The sequence below is a fragment of the Papaver somniferum genome, chromosome 3 (genome assembly GCF_003573695.1).
Source record: "Papaver somniferum cultivar HN1 chromosome 3, ASM357369v1, whole genome shotgun sequence".
NCBI lineage: Eukaryota > Viridiplantae > Streptophyta > Magnoliopsida > Ranunculales > Papaveraceae > Papaver > Papaver somniferum.
This window is the reverse complement of record NC_039360.1, coordinates 193,797,485-193,808,880: the sequence shown is the minus strand read 5'-3', so window position 1 is coordinate 193,808,880 and position 11,396 is coordinate 193,797,485. Positions and strand designations below refer to the sequence as shown.

The following is an 11,396-nucleotide window of genomic DNA, read 5'->3' as shown; positions in this document are numbered from 1 at the left end:
CAAAAAAAAAAAAAAAAAAAAAAAAATTTGCTTCTAATTTCAAAAACCAAATTTTTGCTCCCCATCTTTAAAAACCAAAATGGGTTTTCCCCCTTGCCTTTAAAAACTAAATTTTCATCAACCAAATAGTGGGCTTTGTGTCACACTAGTTTCCTTTTTTTCAAATATGTGCCAACCTCATGCTCTCCATGAATATATGTTTCCCACAATAAAAATTCCATTATCATGTATTGTTTTACCTCAATCCGATAACTTTTTTAAAATAAATGCAAGCATGATACAAATACTTCCAAAATTTCGAGGGTTCGATTCTGAGAACCCCTACACTCATGTAAGAGAGTTTGAACAAATTTGCCGGATTATGCAACCTGAACATATGTCTGAAGACTCTCTGAAATTGCGTTTGTTTACTTTTTCTTTAAAGGAAAAGGCCAAAACATGGTTTTACGGTTTGAGACCACAATCAATCACCACTTGGGAACAACTCACTAATCAATTTTTCCAAAGATTTTTTCCACATCATAGGACCATCGCTATTCGTCAAAATATCAATTGTTTTGTCCAGTTGGATGAGGAAACTGTTTTTGACTATTTTGAACGTTTTAATGATTTGTTGAGCGAATGTCCACACCATGGATTTGAGAAGTGGAGACTTGTCTCTATCCTCTATGAGGGACTAGACTTTAAATCTCGAGTCATGGTTGAGTGTATGTGTAATGGTGAATTTCTTGATAAAACTGTGGACGATGCATGGAAATTTTTAGCTGAGATTGCAGAGAAAACCCGTCAATGGGAATCCATTAGGGAAACTGAGACACTGTCACATGATATAGGTGATAATGAATTGAAATCTGAAAATAGCATGTTTAGTCCTTCCCATGTGTATGATATTGAATATGAACCTAATCTAGAGGAACATGAGTTGACTAATGACACCACAACTGCTAATAGGGACAAGTATGCATATTACTATGATGATGATGATGATAATGTTATGTTAGAAGAATGTTGTGGAACCTTTGGTTTCAAATACATTAGGCTTTTCTGCCCCGACCTTCATGAATGATATTTCTTCTAGTATTCCATATGCATGTGATGTTGATACTGATTTAGATATTGTGCAATTATCCTGTGAAGAGCATGAATTAGGTAAATCTTCTGTTGACACTAATGATCCTATGCATGAAAACATAGTTGATGTGTCTGATTCCATACTTAAGCCACAATATATTGCTTCTGTTGATGATAATTTGAATATATCGCATAACCATGATTCTGAATTAGGACTTGTGCAAATTTTTTGTGATGATGAGCATGCTACACATCTTGAGTGTGACTTAGATAATGTTGATGTGACTGACAATATTGATACTCTTGATCTCATGCATGTGAGACGCTTAGATGTCACTTTCTTGCCTAAGTCACAATCTGATAGCCTTGCATCTTACCCATATTTGGTTTGTAACAATATTGTCAAACCAATTTTCATGAGAATACCTAATCTAGGCCTGGAACTGTGTGCCTCTCAAGTCCTCTTGGACTATTTTGCATCTAAATACAATACTTTCGAGGAGCCACAGTTAGGATATGCATGTTTGCCCGTCCCTAGCAAAGTTCATTTTGAGCTAGACCTTGTGCATGATGAACCCCCAAAACTGCGAGATTTTGTACCCAAAATTATATCTGTTGAAAAATCCAGGTTTGGGGGTAGCTCATTTTGTTTCACAGCCTCACTTGCATGCCTATCATATTATTATTGTGTGAAGCTGTTGAAATGTCTACACTTTGTCTTTTGGGTTGATCCTCAACTCTTTAGACTGTATGTATATAGTGAATTGTTTGTATATAATCTGGTAGGTAATGTTTAGTGGAATCATATGTTTCTTGTATATATTGTGCTAACCCAATGTGAATTCAGTTGAGTTACTGTTGGGTTTTTCCTTGAATAATGGAGTTCAAAACTTGCTTTCGCCAATATCCGGTAATCTCTTTCCTTTTTCTACACTTAGCATCGTTCTCATGGTATGTGTTATAATCATGTTTATCTTTTGAAACATTGAGGACAATGTTTAGTTTAGGTTTGGGGGTGAAAAGTAGATACTTTGATAACATGCTATAATCGAAAAATAGAACTCATTCTTTTTGAAAAAAAAAAAATGAAAAAATGAAAATAAAAAATTGAAAAATTGAAAAAAAAAAAAACATAAAAATGGAGCTCATTTACCTTGAAATGTTGACTCTTGTGCAAATATGTAATTTTTAGGATTCTTAGTCTAGATATTTAGGCACCCTGATTCTAGCACAATTTACATAGTGATAAGAAACTTGCACGCGCACGATCTACCAATACATGTATAGCCTCGATATTCAAGGTGTTTTATAGGAAGTTAGATTGCCAATCACTTTAGAATACTGAATGAGACTTGACTAGCTTGTTCTTTGGTTGGCTGGGATAGAAGTTGGAGGATACATTAAGAAAACCAACCATAGAATTTGACCGGATGCATTCGATAAGGCTACCTCTTCCTAAGAGTCATGTAATTTTTTGTTTCCTTTTGTATATGTATCAAAAGTGTTACCATGTTAAAAAAAAAAAAGAAAAATAAAAATAAAAATATGATGTATATATTCAGAAAAATATCAAAAAAAAAATACAAATATATCAAGTATTTATTTATTCCATGTTTTGTCATGTTAAAGACAATAGTTCTCTCTTGTTCCAAAAATAAAAGAGAGTAATCAATGTAAATAAGAGTCATGTAAAGAGTCATCTTTTTGTTGTAAATAGTCTTGTAATAAGCAAGGAGGGTGCAGCCATCGATGTATAACGCGGGTAAACTGAAATATCACCAACTCATTGGGTGAACATTCACAATTCTCGTAAAGCCGGACAGCTAGCTTGGCTTAGAATTCGGTTCTTAGCCTAAAAACTATCTCTTGGTGATTAGTAGTCATAACATCCGATCTTTCTTTACACATGTGTAGATACACTTTACACTCTTATCACATGTCTTTATTTGTTATCAGTGCTAGGATTGTGCTTTTGATAGCTAGATTGACATCTCCATTTTGCTGTGAGCTTCTACTGTCTTGCACATGTCACATTTCATGGAATCTGAGCTTATATTTTGTCCTAGAACTTTGTAGGTACGTTCTAAGAAAACCTTCACGAGACTTCAACTCGTCCACTAGGGACACTTAGTGGTTTAAAAGGCTTATTGCATTCGCTAAATGCAATCGAGAGACCAGCGACAGTGGTATAGTTAGGATTTCCTTAGTTTTGTTTTACTTGAGGACAAGTAAAATTCAGGTTTGGGGGTATTTGATGAGTGCTAAAAGGTGCATATTTCTATATCTTTTTATTGGCATTTAACTCATCTTTTGTGCACTAACGCTCCATTTTATCCCATATTCTGTGTTTTCGTTGTTTTCAAGAATAAATATCTTTATTAATTAATTTTGCATTTTTAGGTTGTAAATAAAGTTTGGATGAATTGCGGAGCGAAAAGAGCAGAAAAGTAGTGAAAAGTCGGGAGGAATTACGCAAGGAAGCCGCGAGGAATGTTTTGCACAAGAGCCGGATCAACTAGAAGTGGGCTTCAAGAGGAAGAATTGTTCTTAAAGAAGATATGGGCTTGGCATACCCAAGTCCCAAAACCCTTACCCAAATCCATTTCTAATATCCATACCCATTTCCATGAGAACCGTCAGATTAGATCCATCACATCATCCAACGGTCGCCTCATCACCGAGCATCAAATCTTGAAGCCCCTGTCAAACACTATAGCACCTAACTCCATCTTGAGCCGTCAGTTTCGTTGTGTCACGCATCCAACGGTCGCTCCACGTCTGTCTCCATCTCGTCGTTAGATCCGTTTCAGAAGTTATCATCCCACGACTCAGTTTCGCGAAACATCAAAAAATTTCTATGCCTGCTCAACACCCTAATACCCAATTCTATACCCATTAGCCAAACATGCCTTAACCCTAAAACTATCGCTCCAAATTTTCTTCTTCCATCTTCTTCACCCATTCCCTCCCATGCCGTCGCTGCCAATACCACCAACTTCGTGTGCAGCCTCTCAACCACCACCATCCTTCATCATAACACACCAACCCTAAAACCCATCATCACTACCACTTTCACCAACTCTATAGACTTCTATTCCACCAATTTCACGCCTCACCAATCTCATGAACTCTAGATGTGAAATTGGTAGAATAGGTTGAAATAGAGTTGTAATTAGAGCATGGGTAGACGCAGGAGAAGGAATAAAGGCATGGGTCGAAGAAGATTGAGTGATTTCATAGAGTTAGGTATGTCAATTTTGCTTTTTGTAAAAACCCTAATTTCAACTGTTTAATTTGGGGATTTTCTCTGTAAACCCTAATTGATTAATTTGGGTATAAATATGGGTTGTGGGTGTGTGTTGTAACCATGCCTGGGCTAGCCAGAGCTTCACCCAAGAGGACTGGACTAGCCAGTTCCTCAACTGTCTTCAGTTCATGTTTTGTTTGAATGCAATGTTGTTTCAAGTGTAATTTCCATGTTCTAAGCCCATAACTAGGGTGATGAGGAAACCCTTTGAGCCATTGCTAAGTTTCATTCAGTTATAAACATAATTCTTGTTGTGCTTGAAATGTTTAGGATAGTCTTAATCAAAGCACTTTACATTTTGCTCTCACAGTGCATATCATGTATGCATTATAGTTAGAACACCACCATGTGATTGTGCTACATCTCATGCTTAATTGTCTGTTATGAATCCTCTGACTAGTTGTACTCTAAATCAGACAATTAGTACTTAGGATGAATACTTTAGCTGTGATTAGAACATCCTTTAGGTTGTTAAAACACCTAAGTGGCTTCTCTGTGGGTAGTTGCAGTGTGAGAGCCCCAACTACTACTAGGATTAGAATTATCTTAGTGCCTTTAGCTTCCTTTCTAACCCAACCCTTTGATGAGCAGCAGGCATAGAACCTCCACTGCCATCTAGTTAGTCAGTTGAGCCAAGAAGCTCACTGATAACTATACAAGGGACAAGATTTATGTGGAACTAGGATAACTTAGTCTAGGTGAAATGGTAGAATCTAATCCCTAGTCTTCACCCAAAATCCATCTTTCCTTTACTGTTTCTTGTTTTTATTTGATTCCCTTTACTTCTTTGCTGTCACTTCACTGCCTTAGGCTCATTGCCTTTGTTTCATTAGCTCACTGCCACTGCAACACTTAGAGATCTAGCTTAGCTAGGAAACCTTCAATCACACACACCTAGTCTCTGTGGTTCGACCCTGACTTGCACACATCTACTACAACAGACCCTGTGCACTTGCAGGTATAACAAGTAGGCTTCTTTCTTGCTCTTATTTAACACTCTTAAAAGCCTACCACCAGTGGCCATGGTATAGCAGTATGCTAGTTGCAGCGTGGCTAAAGTATCGTGGACGAGTTTGGTTGCAACTTGATCAAATTAGGGTTTGTGTGTTGAAACCCTAATTAACGCGTGTAGTATGCACGTGGCGTGTTTTTGGAAGCTAGCACGTTTGGGAAGCTAACACGTTTTGGGAAACTAGCTTAGTATAGCGACTTCTTTTGAGACCGTGGCAGGTTTGGAGCAACCTGATTGGTCGTCGGAAAGTGGGGCCAGCATATTAGGGGCGTGTCGACGCTTTCAATGCGCGGTAGCGGTTTTGAAGTGACCTGATTGGTCAATGGAAAGAGGGCCGGCATGTTAGGGCGCGACCGCACTTTTAGACCAACGGGGTCTAGTATATGGAGCGAGGCGCAAAACCCTAATTTGCAATTTAGTTGGGTTTATGAGTTCTTTGCAAGTTATCCCAATGATTATATGGATTTTCGTATGTTGTCACAAAATCTTTACCTACAGAATGCAGAATGCTTTCTGTTTGAGCCTTTTGTGCAATGGCCTTAATTTTGGTACTTAGAGGTTTCATGCTACTCAGCTGCGAGTGAACATAAATCTGTCATGCCATACCGATTTAAGGGTTCTGCTGAGGAACATAGCACATGAAAGTACTCAGCGAGTCTAGTATTGGCAAGGCGCCAGAATTTAAAGTATATTGAGAGGTTCAATAAATGCGTCGGTGGAGAGGTTAGTACTCGCAGCATCGTTTCCTTGCAAAGTGACGTCACATCTGATGCAAGGTTTTACGATTTTAAACTTAAGCTAAAAAGCACCATCAACATTAAGTCCCCTGCTTAGCACGCAACAGTAGCATTGTTGCGAGGTAAGCATGAGATGGTGACAGAAAAGAGTAAAATCGAGAGAGCAAGACGTGACAATATTGTTGAGAAAATTCAACTAACATTTAGTGGAAGGTGTTAGAAACCTGTGATCCTTGTACTGGCGGATTTTGGATAGATTCACTTTGATCATGGGACGTTGGTTCCGTTAGCTTGAAGTAGCGGATGGGCGACTTGGGCGCGATTTGGACGCAAATTTGCTTGGCGCGGCTTGGGCGCGACTTGGACGCGGCTTGGGCGCGGCTTGAGTGCGACTTGGTTTGGCGCGGCTTGGCTTGGTTTGGACGCGGCTTGGCTTGGCTTGGCGCGGACGGCTTGGCTCAGGCATGGAGATGATGGCGCTGTCTTGGGACGCGCGCTTGGGATGGGAAATGGTGCAGGCTAAGTCGCAGAATGACTCGATACCAAACCCTAATTGTTCCATATAAACAAATATCTAATCCAGCTGGTATCACACGTGTGAAGCCTTAATTCACGGCTAGCAAAGAGATTTTCTGTTGAATATAAGAGGTGATCTTGAATCCTTCGCTCTAACAGATCATCATAAAAATCGCATCCATATTCCCTACAGGTATTGCATCGTCTTTCTTCCCCTATTTCCATTTTGTCTTTTTCATCATGTAGACTGCCGGTACAAACGTGGTAAAACTCTTCTTTTTTTTAGCACATAATGGGATCTTCCAGTGATGACCGTACCTTTTCGGAGAGAAATTCTGAAACCGACGAAACCCAGTTTTCTTCTCATGAGGAGGTTTTAGACAGAATTGATTCTCTGTTCCTTGAAGCTGATGAGATTATACAAAGCATGTCTCTCGCCCATTTGTGAAGAATGCGGATGTATGTTCAGACTCTCTTGGCTTCAATGGACATGGAGGAAAGGTGGAGGCACGATGAAGAATGTTGGTTTGTCGGGAGATCTCGGAGCAATGAAGTTTTTCTACATCCCAGTGTTATGGAGGAAAAATTTGCCTCTCGGTCGAAGCGGCGAAAGACTGATTCCATGGAACTTGTAGGTGAGGACCAGTTTAATTAACCTGGCCATGATGGTATCATAATCCTTGACTCTGATGCGGACGAACCAGGATATCCTCAAGAAGCCGCTGGAAAGGATCATGGGGAAGATGTCGACACGGTCTTCAAAACTGAAGAAGGTTCTGGAGTGGACGCCAAAACTGCTGTCAGGGGTGTTGACGCAAACGCTGAGGATGCCATCAAGGTGGACGAGGAGACAGAGGCGATCTATGTTGGGGTAATTGGTGTTGGCATAAACCATGGAATTTGGTGTTGTAGCCAATTTAGGGTTTGGAGGCACAAGCCAAGGGATTTGGCATTGTGGCAAAAAGTCGCCACAACTCTTGCGGTTTGGTAGCGAATTTGGACGGCTGAGATTTTCATCTCAGAAGAAAAGATGGCTATTGATTGTGGCCGCATCTTGTTTACATAGCGATATTGGCAACGTGTTGGTGGTATGCCAGTGGACACGACATAGCAGTATGCTAGTTGCGGCGTGGCCAAAGTATCGTGGACGAGTTTGGTAACAACTTGCTCAAATTAGGGTTTGCTGGGTTGAAACCCTAATTAACGTGTGTAGTATGCGCGGGGCGCGTTTTTGGAAGCTAGCACGTTTTGGAAGCTAGCACGTTTGGGAAGCTAGCACGTTTGGGAAGCTAGCACGTTTGGGAAGCTAACACGTTTTGGGAAGCTAGCTTAGTATAGCGACTTCTTATAAGACCGTGGCAGGTTTGAAGCAACCTGATTGGTCGTTGGAAAATGGGGCCAGCATGCTAGGGGCGTGGCTACGCTTCCAACGCGCGGTGGAGATTTTGAAGTGACTTGATTGGTCAATGGTAAGAGGGCCGGCATGTTATGGCGCGGCCGCACTTTTAGCGCGCTGCGGCGAATTTGGTTGCCTAGCTTGGCTAGGCATGGTTTCGACCAACGGGGTCTAGTATATGGCACGAGGAGCAAAACCCTAATTTGCAATTTAGTTGGGTTTATGAGTTCTTTGCAAGTTATCACAATGATTATATGGATTTCCGTATGTTGTCACAAAATCTTTACCTACAGAATGCAGAATGCTTTCTGTTTGAGCCTTTTGTGCAATGGCCTTAATTTTGGTACTTAGAGGTTTCATGCTACTCAGCTGCAAGTGAACATAAATCCGTCATGCCATACCGATTTAAGGGTTTTGCTGAGGAACATAGCACAGGAAAGTACTCAGCGAGTCTAGTATTGGCAAGGAGCCCGAATTTAAAGTATATTGAGAGGTTCAATAAATGCGTCGGTGGAGAGGTTAGTACTCGCAGCACCGTTTCCTTGCAGAGTGACGTCACATCTGATGCAAGGTTTTACGATTTTAACCCTAAGCTAAAAACCACCATCAATAGCGAGGTATACTCGGCTCGAAATACCAAATGTGTATAATCCAAGTCTATATATATAGCATACGACTTCTTGTCTCAAAGAGTAGGAGATAGAGTAGATAGACTTTTGAGTGATAGATAAGTTCAAGTCTTCACATACCTTTTTGTCGAGAAGTTCCACCGATTCCTTGTGTAGTTCTTATGCTTGCATGATGAATCGCCATGAATTCCTTGATCTCAATTACACTTTCTATCCTAGTCTGAGACTTAGCTATAATAGACTAGAAATCAAGACTTATAGTTTTGATCACTAACATTTACAAACATGCTTTAGATAGCAACGCATGCGAGGTTGACCGAGCAATGCTCTAACAATATCCCTCTTTGTCAATTTTAGTGACAAAACTATCAATACATATGGAATACAAAAAAAAATAAAGAAACTTTAGTAGCTCCTATTCCACATGTCTAATCTTCAACATTCCTCGAAATCTTCATCACTTCCAAGTACTCCAATGATCCCAAAGATTGTACGTTTCGCATCACCGTTATTAAAGATCCGTAGCTATAACAATGAGAAAGCATCGGTCTCGATCATTGTTATACAGTGTCATAGTATTATTACACAGCATCAAAGTTCAATTGTATCACAACTTTAACAATAATACTATGGTGATATGTATCACTCCCCCTTAGTCAATACTCCATCTCACATGGAAACCACTCTTCCTTACATAATGATCCGGAAATGTATTTGTAGTATGAACTACATATTAATTCTCCCCCTTTTTGTCAATAAAATTGGCAAAGGTACAAGAACGGGATCCTAATGAAATTTCCGAAAGAGACGTTTCATAGACTAAAAGAAGAATACATACCAACTATTTAGATGCAATCATAAAGCCGAAGCTAAATGCATTCATCAAGGAGTTTAAAGATACAAGATAACCCCTCTAATATTCCACAGCCGCACACCCCTCAAGATATGACCATTAAGCACAAGTTCAAAAGAACTATCCCCCATTTGATGTCATTCCCGAAAGAACAAAAAGAGCGACCTTAATTTCAAAGAAAAGAAGTATTTTATTGGACACCAAAAACCATGAGAATGATTTTCTATATCCAAGAAACTCAATCAAATTAATCACAAGTAAGTCCATGATTAATTTAATAGGAATATGCAATCGAATTAAATACAAGATGTGATCAATTCAATTGATTATGCTCAACATAAGAGAACTTATGGAGATACGAAAAATACTCAACTAGATTAATTACAAGAGAACCTATAATTAATCTAATTGGAATACACAACCAAACTAATTATAAAATTAATCAATTTAATTGTCATTTGTTTTGCTCGACATAAGAAAACTTACGTTGCAATAACTAAATAACCAAACAAGATGATTAATTTAGTTCAATATGCTCGACATAACATATGTCACGGAAAACCAACTAAGCTAATAAATCAACTTGGTTGTTTAGTGCTCAACATAAGGTGCATTACGGAGCCTCACAGTAATACATAAAAATATGGATCAGGGATGATCAATACTGCGGAATACTCAAGGATTCATTCTATCTTCAATCACTATTTTCATAACGATATTAATAGACATAATCCTTGAAAACAAAAGATGTTAACCTATCTTCCATCAAATGTTTGACAATATAGGCTTAACTTTTGTATTTGTCAAAAGTCTATTCATTTTTTTTACCAGTACGTGAATACCGATCACAAACGACTTTACTTTTGACAGAGTATGGGACAAACATAGTTCACGGACGTAAACAGCAATATCCCATAACAAATTGCAATATATCAAATCATAAAGATTAATACTGCAAAAACATCATCTTCCAAATATTTTTAGAATTTAAACCAAATAAACCTAAAAAGAATAAGAAGATGAAAAATAATAGCTATGTGTAGTCACAATCATTGCTATTCAAGCACTAGTTATTCTTCCAACTAAACCAAAAAGAAGACATACTAGGCAACAAGAACACAAATTACTCATCTTCTTCCACATCGGAGATACGCCAAGATGCTTGAATTGTGTTCAATTCTTCCTTGAGCTCGGAAAACTTTGTTGCAACCAATGACAATTGTTCTTGAACACACTTCACCCTTGACTTGACCTTACACACACCCTTGTGAATTTTTTGAAGAAGACTCAAAGAGGTAGGGTCACAATCGTTAAGTGAAGCATCTCTTTGCCTTTTGCACACATTCTTCCTTATGCGCCTGAAGGTACACGGACGAACCGGTTTGGGAACTCCGAGAGAGTTACCAATCGAATCAAGAACACGATCACGACAGATTTGTCCAACCAAGCAGGGATAGCCTAACGTCTTGATAGATGAAGTCATCGACACCATTTGATAAATGATAAAACCACATATGTCTAGACTTTGAGCACCTGAATCAAGGAAATAGACTAATTCTGCACACTCATGACTCCACCAAGAGTTTTCAATTGTGGAGGGACAAATATTGGGGATACCAAGTTTTCCAAATGCCATCAATGGGATACTAAGATCATTAGTAGGAAATTTTCCTTGATTCCAAGTCACCTTCTTTCCACAAAGCCCAAGAGAGATTTCATCACAAGATAGACGTTCTTCACTTGGTCTTGGAAGACGCATGTTTCCCAATGGAATGTTGGTAATCCTTGAAATTAATTCTCTGTCAACAAGAAATCTTTCTCTATTTACCATGGATTTGAATTCCATTTTATCAAAATCAACATCATGAATGTTGG

At 38.9% G+C, this 11,396-nt stretch overlaps 1 non-coding gene across 1 annotated transcript; it reads right to left on the bottom strand.

The window, feature by feature from the left end:
* Window positions 1–535: 535 nt before the first annotated feature.
* Window positions 536–639, bottom strand: LOC113362461. Its single transcript, XR_003365719.1, has one exon. It is a non-coding gene; the product is annotated as a small nucleolar RNA R71 (small nucleolar RNA).
* Between the last annotated feature and the right edge of the window lie 10,757 nt (window positions 640–11,396).